The sequence below is a fragment of the Hypanus sabinus genome, chromosome 5, assembly GCF_030144855.1.
Source record: "Hypanus sabinus isolate sHypSab1 chromosome 5, sHypSab1.hap1, whole genome shotgun sequence".
Taxonomy (NCBI): Eukaryota; Metazoa; Chordata; class Chondrichthyes; order Myliobatiformes; family Dasyatidae; genus Hypanus; species Hypanus sabinus.
The window spans coordinates 146,881,087-146,899,625 of record NC_082710.1 but is presented as its reverse complement, the minus strand read 5'-3'; the positions used below and the strand labels follow the sequence as shown (position 1 = coordinate 146,899,625).

At 53.1% G+C, this 18,539-nt stretch overlaps 1 protein-coding gene across 3 annotated transcripts in view; it reads left to right on the top strand.

Annotated features, from left to right (window-relative positions):
• The window catches only part of LOC132394427 (collagen alpha-1(IV) chain-like), a 133,675-nt gene that overhangs the window by 21,649 nt on the left and 93,487 nt on the right, over nucleotides 1–18,539 (top strand). The gene's annotated exons all lie outside the window — the stretch shown is intronic.

Below are 18,539 nucleotides of genomic sequence, written 5' to 3'. Positions count from 1 at the left end.
CTGAAGGAAGGGAGCCGACGTTTCCAGTCCTGATCGGCCCGAAACGTCGACTCTCTATTGCTCTCCGTGCTGCCTCGCCCGCTGAGTTCCTCCAGCATCTTGGGCGTGTGTAGCTGCAGCAAACACTCTCCCTGCTGCCGGAGCGGGGAGAACGGGAGGAGGCCGGCCGGGAGCAGGAAGGTGTATCCATCCCAGCGCGGAACCGGGCTCCTGATCTCTGGCACATCTCCTCACCAACTGCCTCCGTCAAAAGTCCAACATTCAGAAGTAAATTCATTACCGCTTATGGTAACGTTGAGATTCGTTTTCTAACTGGCGTTTACAAGGGAACGGAAACAATCGAATTTTACGAAAAACTCTGCATCAAGAGATACAGATAGCCAAAAGAAGACAAACTGTGTAGAAATAAAAATAATACTGAGAACACGCGCCGTAAAGAATCCCGGAGAGCGAGTCTGGGGTTCCAGTCCTGGTGGAGGGAGGGCAGGTCCGGGGATGGCCCGGAAGGGCAGGAATTTCGCACTGTACTACCCCGGGTCACTGACTTTCCTGACACTGTTATCGTTTGGAATGTGTTTGACGCTGAGGTGTGAAATGAAGCCAGGCCGCTCCCGGAGCTCTTCGAACAAGCTGCGCCCGACCTTTGTGGGAACATTCCTTCACCTGTTGCAGCCGACATCTGCACTGCTCTTCAAAACCATGCCTGTCAGCCTCGTTCAGTTGCTGCTCTCTGCGCTCTGAGCCTGCGGCCGTGGGTTCAGACCCCGGCCTGACTGGCTGTGTGTTTCGTGGGGGGGGGGGGGGGTGGTCCCGCCAGAGTACAGCGCGGGAGATGGTGCGACCCACGGCCACTCTGGAAAGTGGGGCGGATTCGTCCTGTTGCCCGTTGTTTTGGCCACCGGTAACCCTGCAAGTGTGTGTGAGAGAGAGGGAGCTTGCGCACGCACAGCAAGATCCCACAAACAAAATGACCGCGACTAGATAGGGTGATGGTTGAGGTCGGCATTTCAGGACTGAGCGGTCGGGGCGCGAGTATCTGAGGTTGGTCCCGAGAGAGCGAGGGAGAGGACACTCTCCGGTGGACAGAGCAGCGGCGAGGGTGCGAGAGATAGCACTCAGGTCAGGGCCCACCAGAATTAGCTGACAGAGTACCATTTCCCAAAGATACAACTGCAGATGCTGTACGCTGGGAGAACTCAGCAGGTCAGGCAGCATCCGTGAGAAAAGAGTAGCCAACGTTTCGGGCCGAGACCCTTCGTCAGGAATGGGGGTGGGGGGGGGAAGAGAGGGCCAAAGCCCAGTAATAGAGATAGGGGAGGGGGAAGGGCTAGAGGCGCCAGGTGGAAAACCAATCAGAGGAAGAATAAAGGGGGGAGGGGAGGGGATAAGCATGAAAGAACTGCAGAGATAAAGGAGCAGGAAGTTGAAAGGGGAGAGAGGCAGAGAGGGACCCGGGATAGGGGAAGGGGGAGGGGGAAGGGGAGGGAATAACCGGAAATTGGAGAATTCAATGTTCATACCACCAGGCTGGAGACTATCCAAACGGTAGATGAGGTGTTGCTCCTCCAACCTGAGTTTGGCCTCATCATGGCAGTAAAGGAGGCCATGTATGGACATATCTAGATGGGAATGAGAGGCAGAGTTGAAGTGGATGGCAACCGGGAGGTCCTGTCTATTGTGACGGACGGAGCAGAGGCGCTCGACGAAGCGGTCCCCCAATTTGCGTCGGATCTCGCCAATGTAGAGGAGGCCGCACCGGGAGCACCGGATGCAATAGACGACTCCAGCAGACTCGCGGGTGAAGTGTTGCCTCACCTGGAAGGACTGTCTGGGGCCCGGAATGGTGGTAAGGGGGGAGGTGTGGGGACAGAGTTGAAGTGGGTGGCAACCGGGAGGTCCTGTCTATTGTGTCTCAGCTACATTGCCGACTGCATTGGTGCTGCTTCCTGCACCCATGCGGAGCTCGTCAATTTCATCAACTTTGCCTCTAACTTTCACCCAGCCCTTAAATTCACTTGGTCCATCTCGGACACTTCTCTCCCCTTTCTTGATCTCTGGGTCTCCATCTCCGGAGACAGACTATCCATTGACATCTTCTACAAACCCACTGACTCCCATAACTATCTTGACTATACCTCTTCCCACCCTGCCCAATGTAAAAATGCCATTCCCTATTCCCAGTTCCTCCGTCTCTGCCGCATCTGCTCCCAGGATGAGGCTTTCCATTCCAGGACTTCTCAAATGTCCTCTTTCTTTCAGGATTGTGGTTTCCCTTCTGCTGTCATCAACGATGCCCTCACCCGCAACTCCTCCACTCCCCGCACTTCAGCCCTTAACCCATCCTCCCGTCACCACAACAGGGACCGTGTTCCCCTTGTCCTCACCTACCACCCCACCAGCCTCCAGATCCAACACATTATCCTCCGCAACTTCCGCCACCTTCAACAGGACCCCACCACCCAGCACATCTTTCCCTCCCTACCCCACTCAGCTTTTCGCAGGGGTCGTTCCCTCCGCGACTACCTGGTCCACACGTCCCTCCCCACAGAACTCCCACCCGGCACTTATCCCTGTAAGCGTAAGTGCCACACCTGTCCCTACACCTCCACCCTTACCACCATTCCAGGCCCCAGACAGTCCTTCCAGGTGAGGCAATACTTCACCTGCGAGTCTGCTGGAGTCGTCTATTGCATCCGGTGCTCCCGGTGCGGCCTCCTCTACATTGGCGAGACCCGACACAGATTGGGGGACCGCTTCGTCGAGCACCTCTGCTCCGTCCGTCACAACAGACAGGATCTCCCAGTTACCACCCACTTCAACTCTGCCTCTCATTCCCATCTAGATATGTCCATACATGGCCTCCTCTACTGCCATAATGAGGCCAAACTCAGGTTGGAGGAGCAACACCTCATCTACTGTCTGGGTAGCCTCCAGCCTGGTGGTATGAACATTGAATTCTCCAATTTCCGGTTATTCCCTCCCCTTCCCCCTCCCCCTACCTCTGCCTCTCTCCCCTTTCAACTTTCTGCTCCTTTATCTCTACAGTTCTTTCATGCTTATCCCCTCCCCTCCCCCCTTTATTCTTCCTCTGATTGGTTTTCCACCTGGCACCTCTAGCCCTTCCCCCTCCCCTATCTCTATTACTGGGCTTCGGCCCTCTCTTCCCGCCCCCCCCCCCCCCCATTCCTGATGAAGGGTCTCGGCCCGAAACGTTGGCTACTCTTTTCTCACGGATGCTGCCTGACCTGCTGAGTTCTTCCAGCGTTGTGTACGTATTCAGAGTACCATTTCCCATTGTTTGTGGACAGGCTCGGCATGAGTTGTCAGTTCTGAGAACTAGTTCACAGTTTGCCCAAAAATAAAGTCTATAAACAAGGAGATTTGAATAAATTGTTGGATGGTGAGGTGGGAGCGATGTGGGGAAGTGGAGAGCCCTGGAAAGAGGCTCCTTTCCCGCCGAGACGTAGAACCACTGGGAGCAGCTTGAAAAGCTTTGCCGGGGGGGGGGGGGGCGGGCTTCTACAGCTGTCGCCTTGTGTCATGAACTAATTCTTTCCGAGATGTTCCCTTTGCTAAAACAAGATAAGGTTTGGAGAGTTTGCAGTGACTTGCTTCTTACTGTGTGGAACTGCTGCCAAGAGAATGGATTGAGTCTGGATTACTAATTAACTTCTCAAGAAACCTCCGACATTTCCACTGCATCAGACAATGTACCCACAGTAATGGAAAATGCATGACAAAAGTCGGTCAGAGGGAGAACCCATCCCTGAGAAATTCAGGTCCCATTCACCACGTGCTCAGCTTTGGCCGGATGGGTTCAGAGAGAAGGTGCCTGCACCGTAATGTACTGGTGTCACTGACCGAGTTAAATTCCATCACTGTCTGTAAGGAGTTTGCATGCTCTCCCTGTGACTGCATGGGTTTCCTCTGGGTGCTCTGGTTTCCTCCCACAGTCCAAAGAGGTATGGGTTAGTAGGTTATTGGTCACATGGGGTGTAATTGGCGGCGCAGGCTCTGGTTGGGCCAGAGAGACCTGTTACATGCTGTATTGCTAAAGAACGAACCCTGGCCTATTGCACCGACTGACCTGGAGAAATCTTAAGCTGCTGGAGCCACAGAATCACAGGCACTGCTTCACCTTGCCGCATCAATCTGTCAGAACAAGATCTCAAGGCAGAGAGACTCCAGGGATCTGAGGGAAGGAGTGGGCACTAAGTGGGCTCATTCAGAAAGGAAAGGGGACTTCTGACATCCAGGCTGTCCCCACGAGGGTTCCATCTGGTACAACAGGGCTGCTGGAAAAGCTGTGACCAAGCCTTCATTATTTTTCTTAAAAGGTGTCACTTAGTCCGATCACAGTGCCTGGGTTCAGTCCTGCCACTGTATATCTGCCAATGACTGCATCATTTCCTCTGGGTGCTTTGAATACCTCCTACTTTCCAAAGGTTTGCAGGCCAATTGGTCACGAGGGTGTAAATGAGCTGGGGCTCATTGGGCCAGAAGGGTCTGTTACTGTGCTGTATCTCCGAACAAATCAATAATTATAAAAATCTGATTGCAAGGATTAGTCAAAATGCAAGGAGGAGGCCCAGCACTTGGTGTCTCCCTCTCCCATGGGAGATGTGTGTTGAATGGTCACTCTCTGCTCAGCTGTTGGCCTCAGGGAGGTGGAAGTTTGCCAGAATGGCTGACACGATTTTATATTTCCAGGCTGGACTTTGTGCTTTGAGTGGTGGGTGAACCTGGTGTGAGAGAGGGATGCATGTTACCTAGTGAAGGACAGGTGAGCCCAGTACAAGCTCAGTGGGTTGGAGAAAGGCTGCCCAGTGATATGGGACCAGAACTTTTCTCTCTATCATTCCTTTACATATGACACCGGCGCTGGGCTCGAGGTGAGAAAAAAGACTGGCAGACCAGAGTGAGAAGCCAAAGTATTAATAAGGAGGGCAAAAATTAATTCTGGGAGAAAACTGACCACAGCTTCTGTGGATGTGGTAAAAAGGAAGAGAGTAACTAGGGTAAGGTGGAGCTCTACAGAGTGAGACTTGGGAATTAATAATTGGAAATGGGAAATGAATTAAATCATCACCTTTGTCAGTCTTCGAGTAGAGGAAAGTCAATGCAAACAACATGAAAATTTCTGAACGGCCAGCTTCAAATTCTGAGGGAGAAGTTGTAACAATCACTGCAGTGGGGGACAAGGTCTCAGAGTTTCCGGTGTGTGACTAAAGGCAAACAAATCGCCAGTTCCCAATAACCAGTGCTTAGGGATTTAAAGGAATGGCTGCAGAGGCATGTGGAAGTTAAGTTAATGTCCAGACAAGGAGAGATTAGAGATAGTGTCCAGTCAGCCCAGCTTTGCAGAGCATAGCTTCAATTTGCACAGCAGGGGACCGGAGCCATTTGTCACAAAGGATTCCGGTTAACAATTACTATTGGTCAGTTATTTCACTGATTCTGAAGTATTATTGGCCATGGACATGTGAATTCTGTTGGGTATTAATACTTGTATAACCATGGCGTGATTGGTGACTTGATTGTGTAACTAAGGAATTTGAACACAGGCAATTGGTCGGGAACTAGACTTCCTCTGTTCACGCTTAGAGCAGTTTGGTGAGGCGCCATGCTGTTCTCCCTGTGCACGAATGAATAAGGTGTGATTGAGGAGCAAGTGTTGAGCTTTCAGCGACGGCGGGCAGTGGAGTCATTGACTGAGGTTCCTCTCAGTGCTGGGAAGGTACCTGTGGACTGCAAAACTGACAATTTTCAAGAAGTGAAGTAAGTCAAAAAGCAAGAAACAATAGACCTGGTAGACTAACATTTGTAGTTGGGAATAAGGAGTCTGTAATCAAGGAGGAAAACACCAGTCATTTAAAGAAGCTTGTTGTTGAGCGCTGTCCAGTCGTCGTTGACTCATGGTGACCCTATGGTTGTAGCAGATTGCCAGGCCTGCCTTCTACACAAGAAACCCTGTGGTTGTAGTAGATTGCCAAGCCTGCGCTCTGCTTAGATACTGCTGCAGCCCTTCAGAACGTTATGGTGGAGGTCTGGTTACCGTATCCAGTGACTTTGTGTACTTTCTAACTTACGGACAAAATCAACTCAAGGAACCATCTGTTACCAGACAGTCTGTATTCAGATTTCCAGGAGACGTTTGCTGGTGTGCCACACGAAGGGCTGGTGTACAAGACGAGCTGGTATGCCACACGAAGGGCTGGTGTACAAGACGAGCTGGTGTGCCACGCGAAGGGCTGGTGTGCCACACGAAGGGCTGGTGTACAAGACGGGCTGGTGTGCCACACGAAAGGTTGGTGTACAAGACGAGCTGGTGTGCCACACGAAGGGCTGGTGTACAAGACGGGTTGGTGTGCCACACGAAGGGCTGGTGTACAAGACGAGCTGGTGTGCCACACGAAGGGCTGGTGTACAAGACGGGCTGGTGTGCCACACGAAGGGCTGGTGTACAAGACGAGCTGGTGTGCCACACGAAGTGCTGGTGTACAAGACGAGCTGGTGTGCCACGCGAAGGGCTGGTGTACAAGACGAGCTGGTGTGCCACGCGAAGGGCTGGTGTACAAGATGGGCTGGTGTGCCACACAAAGGGCTGGTGTACAAGACGAGCTGGTATGCCACACGAAGGGCTGGTGTACAAGACGAGCCGGTGTGCCACGCGAAGGGCTGGTGTGCCACACGAAGGGCTGGTGTACAAGACGAGCTGGTGTGCCACACGAAGAGCTGGTGTGTCACACGAAGGGCTGGTGTACAAGACGGGCTGGTGTGCCACACGAAGGGCTGGTGTACAAGACGAGCTGGTGTGCCACACGAAGGGCTGGTGTACAAGACGAGCTGGTGTGCCACACGAAGGGCTGGTGTACAAGACGAGCTGGTGTGCCACACGGGGCTGGTGTGCCACACGAATGGCTGGTGTACAAGACGGGCTGGTGTGCCACACGAAGGGCTGGTGTACAAGACGAGCTGGTGTGCCACACGAAGGGCTGGTGTGCCACACGAATGGCTAGTGTACAAGACGGGCTGGTGTGCCACACGAAGGGCTGGTGTACAAGACGAGCTGGTGTGCCACACGAAGGGCTGGTGTACAAGACGGGCTGGTGTACAAGAGGAGCTGGTGTGCCACACAAAGGGCAGGTGTACAAGACGGGCTGGTGTGCCACACGAAGAGCTGGTGTGCCACACGAAGAGCTGGTGTGTCACACGAAGGGCTGGTGTACAAGATGGGCTGGTGTGCCACACGAAGGGCTGGTGTACAAGACGGGCTGGTGTACAAGAGGAGCTGGTGTGCCACACAAAGGGCAGGTGTACAAGACGGGCTGGTGTGCCACACGAAGAGCTGGTGTGTCACACGAAGGGCTGGTGTACAAGACGGGCTGGTGTGCCACACGAAGGGCTGGTGTACAAGACGAGCTGGTGTGCCACACGAAGGGCTGGTGTACAAGACGAGCTGGTGTGCCACGCGAAGGGCTGGTGTACAAGACGAGCTGGTGTACAAGACGAGCTGGTGTGCCACGCGAAGGGCTGGTGTGCCACACGAAGGGCTGGTGTACAAGACGAGCTGGTGTGTCACACGAAGGGCTGGTGTACAAGATGGGTTGGTGTGCCACGCGAAGGGCTGGTGTACAAGATGAGCTGGTGTGCCACATAAAGGGCTGGTGTACAAGACAAGCTGGTGTGCCACACAAAGGGCTGGTGTACAAGACGAGCTGGTGTGCCACGCGAAGGGCTGGTGTACAAGACGGGCTGGTGTGCCACATGAAGGGCTGGTGTACAAGGCAAGCTGGTGTGCCACACGAAGGGCTGGTGTACAAGACAGGCTGGTGTGCCACACGAAGGGCTGGTGTACAAGAGGAGCTGGTGTGCCACACAAAGGGCAGGTGTACAAGACAAGCTGGTGTGCCACACGAAGGGCTGGTGTACAAGACAGGCTGGTGTGCCACACGAAGGGCTGGTGTACAAGAGGAGCTGGTGTGCCACACAAAGGGCAGGTGTACAAGACAAGCTGGTGTGCCACACGAAGGGCTGGTGTACAAGACAAGCTGGTGTGCCACACGAAGGGCTGGTGTACAAGACAGGCTGGTGTGCCACACGAAGGGCTGGTGTACAAGATGAGCTGGTGTGCCACATAAAGGGCTGGTGTACAAGACAAGCTGGTGTGCCACACAAAGGGCTGGTGTACAAGACGGGCTGGTGTGCCACACGAAGGGCTGGTGTACAAGACGGGCTGGTGTACAAGAGGAGCTGGTGTGCCACACAAAGGGCAGGTGTACAAGACGGGCTGGTGTGCCACACGAAGAGCTGGTGTGTCACACGAAGGGCTGGTGTACAAGACGGGCTGGTGTGCCACACGAAGGGCTGGTGTACAAGACGAGCTGGTGTGCCACACGAAGGGCTGGTGTACAAGACGAGCTGGTGTGCCACGCGAAGGGCTGGTGTACAAGACGAGCTGGTGTACAAGACGAGCTGGTGTGTCACACGAAGGGCTGGTGTACAAGATGGGTTGGTGTGCCACACGAAGGGCTGGTGTACAAGATGAGCTGGTGTGCCACATAAAGGGCTGGTGTACAAGACAAGCTGGTGTGCCACACAAAGGGCTGGTGTACAAGACGAGCTGGTGTGCCACGCGAAGGGCTGGTGTACAAGACGGGCTGGTGTGCCACATGAAGGGCTGGTGTACAAGGCAAGCTGGTGTGCCACACGAAGGGCTGGTGTACAAGACAGGCTGGTGTGCCACACGAAGGGCTGGTGTACAAGAGGAGCTGGTGTGCCACACAAAGGGCAGGTGTACAAGACAAGCTGGTGTGCCACACGAAGGGCTGGTGTACAAGACAGGCTGGTGTGCCACACGAAGGGCTGGTGTACAAGAGGAGCTGGTGTGCCACACAAAGGGCAGGTGTACAAGACAAGCTGGTGTGCCACACGAAGGGCTGGTGTACAAGTCAAGCTGGTGTGCCACACGAAGGGCTGGTGTACAAGACAGGCTGGTGTGCCACACGAAGGGCTGGTGTACAAGATGAGCTGGTGTGCCACATAAAGGGCTGGTGTACAAGACAAGCTGGTGTGCCACACAAAGGGCTGGTGTACAAGACGAGCTGGTGTGCCACGCGAAGGGCTGGTGTACAAGACGGGCTGGTGTGCCACATGAAGGACTGGTGTACAAGACAAGCTGGTGTGCCACACGAAGGGCTGGTGTACAAGACAGGCTGGTGTGCCACACGAAGGGCTGGTGTACAAGAGGAGCTGGTGTGCCACACAAAGGGCAGGTGTACAAGACAAGCTGGTGTGCCACACGAAGGGCTGGTGTACAAGACAGGCTGGTGTGCCACACGAAGGGCTGGTGTACAAGAGGAGCTGGTGTGCCACACAAAGGGCAGGTGTACAAGACGGGCTGGTGTGCCACACGAAGAGCTGGTGTGTCACACGAAGGGCTGGTGTACAAGACGGGCTGGTGTGCCACACGAAGGGCTGGTGTACAAGACGAGATGGTGTGCCACACGAAGGGCTGGTGTACAAGATGAGCTGGTGTGCCACACAAAGGGCTGGTGTACAAGACAAGCTGGTGTGCCACACGAAGGGCTGGTGTACAAGACAAGCTGGTGTGCCACATGAAGGGCTGGTGTACAAGACGAGCTGGTGGTTTTAGGCCTTGGCTTGAAAACTGGTTACCATTTAGAAGTAAGTGAGTCTTTACCACACTGGACAATGTAACTAGTGGAGTGCCACATGAACTAACTCTTAACCCTCAGTTGCCTACCTTCTGGAGGAGAGGGCAGAGTGTAGGGTGTCAGGTTTACCAACAGCTTGAGAGAAGGCACAAGGACGTGTGATGATGAGGGTGTCTGTACTCTGCGACAGGGTAGGGATTGCTGAGTGAGTCGATGGAAATGGCAAGTGGAACTTACTGTGGAGGTTGTGGACTTCAGAAAGGCATCGATATTATCTAAACAGTGAAAGACTGCAGATGAGGGAGGTACAGAGGGATGTGTTTTACATAAATTGTGTAATAAACATGTCCTACTCCTGGTGTTTACACGTAGCTGTGTTTGTGCATTGTCACAGACCTGGTGTGCACAGCTGTGCTTGTGTGCACTGTCACACACCCGGTGTGCACAGCTGGGCGTGTGTGCACTGTCACACACCCGGTGTGCACATCTGTGCGTGTGTGCACTGTCACACACCCGGTGTGCACATCTGTGCGTGTGTGCACTGTCACACACCCGGTGTGCACAGCTGTGCGTGTGTGCACTGTCACACACCTGGTGTGCACAGCTGTGCGTGTGTGCACTGTCACACACCCGGTGTGCACAGCTGTGCGTGTGTGCACTGTCACACACCCGGTGTGCACAGCTGTGCGTGTGTGCACTGTCACACACCCGGTGTGCACAGCTGGGCGTGTGTGCACTGTCACACACCCGGTGTGCACAGCTGGGCGTGTGTGCACTGTCACACACCCGGTGTGCACAGCTGGGCGTGTGTGCACTGTCACACACCCGGTGTGCACAGCTGGGCGTGTGTGCACTGTCACACACCCGGTGTGCACAGCTGTGCGTGTGTGCACTGTCACACTCCCAGTGTGCACAGCTGTGCGTGTGTGCACTGTCACACACCCGGTGTGCACATCTGTGCGTGTGTGCACTGTCACACACCCGGTGTGCACATCTGTGCGTGTGTGCACTGTCACACACCCGGTGTGCACAGCTGTGCGTGTGTGCACTGTCACACACCCGGTGTGCACAGCTGGGCGTGTGTGCACTGTCACACACCCGGTGTGCACAGCTGTGCGTGTGTGCACTGTCACACTCCCAGTGTGCACAGCTGGCACTCACCTTCCGCAGTTCACCTCAGTGCTTCAATCTCCCTTGTCACTTTAATCAGCGAACAATGGAAGCTGTCATTGGCAAAATGGAGTCGGACAACAGCTTGCGCCCCTGCCTGCCACGAGGTTCGCTCATTGCTCCAGGTGTTTTACAGGGTATGCGTTTTGGGGGAAATGCTTCAGTAGCCTTCTACTGTTGTTTAGGTGTGCAGCCTTGTATTTCAGATCTCCTTCCAGTGTGCCCAACCATGCCTCTAAAACAATTCTGTATCCAACAAACTGGGGCCACTGAGGCACAGGGTCACAACCTTCTGTTGCAACCCTGAGAATGAACGGCTCACTTGAAGCAGTCCCGTTAGTCTGCAATATCCCTGTGGTGTTAGCTTGTGTGCTGGGAGATTTGACTTGTATTGTGGGAGAATTGCCGGATAATCCTGGAAGCTCGGTGACCATGGGTCTCCAGATACCTACCACCCCAGCAGCCCACAGAGCGAGGAAATCTGTGGGAGGTGGAGAGCCTCGGGGCCAATCTGTGACTGTGTCTGGTTTCATGCCAATGTTGGGCCAAAGGGGTCAGAGCGGGAGCACCTGCTGACTTGCTCTGCTGCAGTGCGACTCCATTGCCAGGAGCAACTGCAGCTGCTCAGGGTGTGTGCAGAGAGATGTTGCTGAAAACACATTGAATGAGGCCCCACAGGCCAATGTACTGTGTTCCCAGGAACCAGCTTCTCTTTCCAACTTCGCTCATCCAAAGTGTCCAGGTAATTCAGCCTGCTCCAGCTGTCTGCACTTGTGTTAATTCTCTGTGTCAGTTGTCTGTGATGGGCAGCCTGTCTCAGTACCAGGGTCAGTGTGACACCATTAAACTCCAGGCCTGAGGCTCGGAGCAGTGAGGCACTGAGGGAGTCTCACTCTGTGGGAGGGGAGACTCAGGGGAATGTCTCTCTGTGGGAGGGGAGATATCAGAGGAGCGTCACGCCGTGGGAGAGGAGATATCGGGAGTGTCACTCTGTGGGAGGGGAGATATCGGGAGTGTCACTCTGTGGGAGGGGAGATATTGGGAGTATCACTCTGTGGGAGGGGAGATTCAGGGTAGTGTCACGCCGTGAGAGGGGAGATATCAGGGGAATGTCACTGTGGGAGGGGAGATATCGGGAGTATCACTCTGTGGGAGGGGAGATAACGGGAGTATCACTCTGTGGGAGGGGTGATTCAGGGGAGCGTCACGCCGTGGGAGGGGAGATATCGGGAGTGTCACTCTGTGGGAGGGGTGATTCAGGGGAGTGTCACTGTGGGAGGGGTGACTCGGGAATGTCACGCCGTGGGAGAGGAGATATCGGGAGTATCACTCTGTGGGAGGGGAGATAACGGGAGTATCACTCTGTGGGAGGGGTGATTCAGGGGAGCGTCACGCCGTGGGAGGGGAGATATTGGGAGTATCACTCTGTGGGAGGGGAGATATCGGGAGTATCACTCTGTGGGAGGGGAGATATCGGGAGTATCACTCTGTGGGAGGGGTGATTCAGGGGAGCGTCACGCTGTGAGAGGGGAGATATTAGGGGAATGTCACTGTGGGAGGGGAGATATCGGGAGTGTCACTCTGTGGGAGGGGAGATATCGGAAGTATCACTCTGTGGGAGGGGTGATTCAGGGTAGTGTCACGCTGTGGGAGGGGAGATATCGGGAGTGTCACTCTGTGGGAGAGGAGATATCGGGAGTATCACTCTGTGGGAGGGGAGATTCAGGGTAGTGTCACGCTGTGGGAGGGGTGATTCAGGGGAGCGTCACGCCGTGGGAGGGGAGATATCAGGGGAATGTCACCGTGGGAGGGGAGATATCGGGAGTGTCACTCTGTGGGAGGGGAGATATCAGGGGAATGTCACTGTGGGAGGGGAGATATCGGAAGTGTCACTGTGGGAGGGGTGATTCAGGGGAGTCTCACGCTGTGGGAGGGGTGATATCAGGGGAGTATCAATCTGTGGGAGGGGAGATATCAGGGGAGTCTCACGCCATGGGAGGGGAGATATCAGGGGAGTCTCACGCTGTGGGAGGGGAGATATCAGGAGAGTGTCACGCCGTGGGAGGGGAGATATCAGGGGAGTGTCATGCCGTGGGAGGGGTGATTCAGGGTAGTGTCACGCTGTGGGAGGGGTGATATCAGGGGAGTATCAATCTGTGGGAGGGGAGATATCAGGGGAGTGTCACGCTGTGGGAGGGGTGATATCAGGCGAGTGTCACGCTGTGGGAGGGGTGATATCAGGGGAGTATCAATCTGTGGGAGGGGAGATATCAGGGGAGTGTCACTCTGTTGGGAGGGGAGATATCGGGGAGTATCAATCTGTGGGAGGGGAGATATCAGGGGAGTGTCACTCTGTTGGGAGGGGAGATATCATGGGAGTGTCACTCTGTTGGGAGGGGAGATATCAGGGGAGTGTCACTCTGTGGGACAGTCCCACAAACCACATTGATTAAACCTGGTCCAAGAATTCCAGCGCTGTCCTCCAACAGCATCAAGAGAGAAAGGGACCATTCAAACACTGGGATTCCTTCGGGAACAGTGAGTGAGAGGGAGAGAGAGACTGTCACACGCAGACACCTTCCTTCGGGAATAGTGAGTGAGAGGGAGAGAGAGACTGTCACACGCAGACACCTTCCTCTGGCAGCAGCGAGGGAGAGGCTGGTGGACGCTGCTGAACACCTGCTTGCCCTCCGCATCCTCCTCCATGATTTCCATATTCCCCGGCACTTCAATCGGTGAGAAATAATCAATCATAGGCTCGTGCTTCTTTGTCTTGAGGCCACGCACTTCGTTTGAAACCTCCCGGAACACCCTTGGAAACAGCAAAGCGCCAGATCGATAACACACCTCCAAAGTGTAGATCACAGGCTCCAACAGTAGCAGAGCCACGTCTGAAAGGGAAAGAAGATGAGAAAGAAGTAGTTTGGTGAATCATCTGGAGGACGTCTGCCTCGGTCACGTCGTTCACTGACACCATCTTCTTCCGGACAATTTCCCCTCACCGTCAATGTTTCAGTCCCTGAATTAACGTCAGAGTACAAAATCAACTTGCAATTTATGTGGTAATAAGGCTTGCTAGATTGATTCATGAGGCTGAGCCAAGCAGGACTGAGGGAGGGGCTGTACGGAGGGAGGGGTGGCAGTGCTGAGGGAGGGCCAACTCTCGATGGAATGTTACTCAGGCTCCTCCCACTCTGGATCGACGAGGACGATCCCAAATCAGCACTCTGGGCCAGCAGGATCTTGTCTTCTGCTCACGGTGCCTATCCCTCCCCAACTCGTACATTAGGAGGAGTCCACACTCTCCCCTTCGAACAGAGAGGACTGAGGAGGGCGCTAACTGAGGCTTTCACTGTGGAAGACTTGGAATGAGAAACAGTTCCTTCTGCGTGATGAGTGGATGGTTAGAGTCTGGCTGGGACTTCATTGGCAGGAGTTCCAAAGAGAGATGACAAGAATCATTTTTCACACCATAACAGATTTTGGAACACGGTCTTGGAAAAAGTGCTGCCGGATTATTCTATAGGCAAGAGGATACAAAGATGGGATGTTCCCAGTGGCCATGTCCGAGAATGACAAGTGAGAAAATCCTTCTCCGAGAGACTGTAGAACCTGTGTACTTCTGGAATGGAAAGCAGTTAAAGTCGGGTCATTTAATAGATTCCAGAGCAAGTTGAGTATTTTCCTAAGGGCAAGAGATAAGAGAAAGAAGTTGGAACAGGGGCTGAATTTCACCATTCTGAATGGTAAAATAGACTTGAGGGGCCAAATCATTTAACTGTGATCTCATTTCCTGTGTTTTTATAATTGTTAAAAGAGTGCTGAGGATGATATCAAAGAGAAAGTAACAAGTGCTAGGCTGCAAGATTATCTATAATCTTTCATTGAGCAGAAGGGACTTCCTCAGAGTTTCTGTGTTCCAGTCTGTCTCACAGAGCAGCTGACACCATAAACAACGACAGAACATAATGCCCTAAATCATTCAATCCTGTTTCATAACACCAGCTCTCTGCTTGATGCAGATGTGCAGTTCAGATAAACATCCCTCTGGACAAGACCCAGCCAACTGGTCAGCTCTGCGCTCGGTGGCAGGTGGGATCGAGTTGGTGGGTGGGATTTAGTTTCTATTGCAGAGACGATCAGTTAGGCCTGGCTAGAGAGGGTCCTTCTTCACAGAGAAAGTGATAGGGTTATGTATTATATCATTGATTGTCATGCTGCAAAGGCCAACTGCTATTGCCAACCGCTGGCTGGCGGCCAGTTCCTGCCTGATAATGTGCTGTTGGGAAGGGAGTTCCAGGGTCATTTGTAGTAGCTGTGAAGCTCCTTACAAGTGGGAGGTGTTGCAGCTTGGGGCAACAAACTAGGGAAGGGCATACATGGGGAACTATAGGACGCTGATGAGTGTGGTCAAACCCAGGGACCTGGGAATACACATCCACAATTCCTTAAAAGTGGCATCACATTTAGATAGGATCATAAAGAGCACTTGTGGCTTTCATAAATCAAAATATTGTTGGGATGTTATGTTACAGGTGATTAATACATTGACGAGGCCCGGACTGGGGAGGAGGGGCTGTTAGCTGTTATATAGACCACACTGAGGGTTTGGTCCCTGCTGACAACCCAGCTTGATGGGTTGGTGCCAGGTCTCTCAGTCAAACTCTCCTCAACTGAAGCAGAAATGGCTTGGCTTTTCAAGGACACAAACCGTCTTCCATTTACTCTGCTTCAGCTGTCTGTTAATCCTCCGGTGAACAGAACCCCACACTCATTAATGCAGCTTCCAGCCAGCCAGTGAGGTAGTGACATCCACACCAGACTTCGAGGAGAGTGGTCCTAGGTTCAAATCCAGTTAGTTCCTTGCATGCTTTCCATCAATCCTGGGCTGAGCATCGAGTTACCAACTCAGCCTCCTAAAGAAATGACAGAAATAATAAAGAAATGGCAAGATGGTCGCCTGATGCGCTACAGGGTGCAGAAAGGAACAACGTTGCCTTAAACATATGGTGTGCTCCTTCACACACATCTGAGAGGCTAAAGATTCCAGTTATTCGGTCTTTTAATAGCATATCTAACTGTGTGACGCTCCCTCAGAACCACCCCTCCCCATGTGATGCTCCCTCAGAGCCACCCCTCCCCGTGTGATGCTCCCTCAGAGCCACCCCTCCCCCATGTGATGCTCCCTCAGAACCACCCCTCTCCGTGTGATGCTCCCTCAGAGCCACCCCTCCCCCATGTGATGCTCCCTCAGAACCACCCCTCCCCCGTGTGCTCCCTCAGAACCACCCCTCCCCGTGTGATGCTCCCTCAGAACCACCCCTCCCTCGTGTGATGCTCCCTCAAAACCACCCCTCCCCGTGTGATGCTCCCTCAGAACCACCCCTCCCTCGTGTGATGCTCCCTCAGAACCACCCCTCCCTCGTGTGATGCTCCCTCAGAACCACCCCTCCCCCATGTGATGCTCCCTCAGAGCCACCCCTCCCTCGTGTGATGCTCAGAACCACCCCTCCCTCGTGTGATGCTCCCTCAGAACCACCCCTCCCCGTGTGATGCTCCCTCAGAACCACCCCTCCCCCGTGTGATGCTCCCTCAGAACCACCCCTCCCCGTGTGATGCTCCCTCAGAACTACCCCTCTCCGTGTGATGCTCCCTCAGAACCACCCCTCCCCGTGTGATGCTCCCTCAGAACCACCCCTCCCCGTGTGATGCTCCCTCAGAACCATGCCTCACAAAGCGTGACACACGATCAGTGCCACTCCTCCCGTAGTATGACCCTCCCTCAGTTGGAGCCTGAACTTTTGGCCCGAGTTTGTCCAATGAGGTTGGAAAGAGACGGGTTGCAGAAACTGAGTGAATCGTGCGTGATGTCAGGACGCTCCTCTGTTAACAATGCTGCAGATCTGCAACTCCACCCCCCTCCCCCCCGGTAACGTTGGTGCCCAGGGTAAGTGGGACTGGGAGAATTGTGAAGAATAGATATCTTCTGGGAATGGAGATTAAAGGCTGAGGTCTCATCAGGTGCATGGAGTTGTGGTTTAGACTGACGATGCTGAGTGAGTGACCTGCTGTTGCTCCACGGCTGTGGATCCAGTCCTCAGACAAACGGTGGGTCTGGGCTTCGCTTGCACTGTCCACCCTCTGTACAAAGTGGTGGTTGGCTTAAGCTGAAAGGGTTAAACAAGTTGAAGGAGTTAAACATGCCTTCACACCTCTGCTCATGTCCCATTCAGACCTCTTTTAGTTTTCTGCTGACGCAGGCACGGTCCACAGCACCAAAAGGTGTCACCCCCGTTCAATGTGAGATGATCATCCTCAGGTCAAAGTGGGACATTGCCTTAACCATGTTCCTGAAGGGAGCTCTCCCCTCACTGATAGAATCGGAGCAGAGGATAATCCACAACCTCCATATAAGGGTAGGAAAACGGATCGCAAAGTTTATTTAACTAGTAGTAACGTCGAGCAACAGAGCTAGTGAGTACTGGTTAAGACAACACAATGTGTAAAGGCTAAAAGACAGTTTAATTTAGAATTGATGTTTGGCTTTGCACATTCCCCAGAGCTGTATAATAACTGGGGAAATATTTCAGTAGTGACACAGTTGCTGGTTGTAATGTTCTCATAGCAAGGTCTATAGAGCTGGCAAGCAACTTAATCTGTTGCCACCTTGGACTAATCTCACAGCAGTTGCACACAGTGGCTGCCAGATACCCCCTTCTCACCCGCTCACCGCCTTCCTGAGCTCGACAATGCACACCTGTTCTGTGCATTTTCAACAACAGTGCAATCCCATTTTATGGAACCGTATTGCATCTCCGGAGGATATCCAGAAGTGCTTCACGGACAGCAGATTTAATTATGTTTTAAAGAGCTGTCACTATTAAAACATCAGGAATGTGGCAACCTCCACTCGGTGTGATCCCACAAACACACAGTGCATTGGCGGATTGCTAATGTCCGTACTGCTGTCTGGAAAAAGGACCAATCACGTATTTACAGGTGGGCAAATTAAACCAAAAGACCATAAGACATAGGAGCAGAATTGTGCCATTCAGCCCATCATCTGCTCCTCCATTCCATCATGGCTGATTTATTATCCTTCTCTATATAACTATAACTCTACCCAGACCCACCGTTTGTCTGAGGACTGGATCCATGGGCTCCCCTTGGAGCAACAGCAGCTCATTCAGCCCCTTCAGTCTATCTCACTGGGATTGACTTGGCTTAAACCTCAACACCATTGCCAGAAGATATCTATTCTTCATTATCTTATAGTTCCACTTATCCTAGTAACTATACTCCTGACTCCTGCCTTTTCCCCGTTACCTTTTGCCACGCTCACTAATCAAGAACCTATCAACCTCTGCTTTAAATATACCCAATGACTTGGCTGCCACAGTTGTCTGTGACAATAAGGTCCCTCTTCATCTGAATTCCTAAGGGACATTGTTCTATTCTTTTGGAATCCATGCTGAGGATCAGGATAAGCTTTCCCTTGGAAAGGCAGAGGTTAATCAGGGATGGTTAGTGGACTTGTTAAGGGGAGGTTGCAGTCTGGTTAACTGGATTGAAATGTTTAAGGAGCTGATTAGTTGGTGTGTCCCATGTGATGTTCATGTGTTTTAGCAAGACTTGTGACATATAGCAGAATCCAGAAATAAATGCACATGGCATCCAAGGGAGAGTGACAGA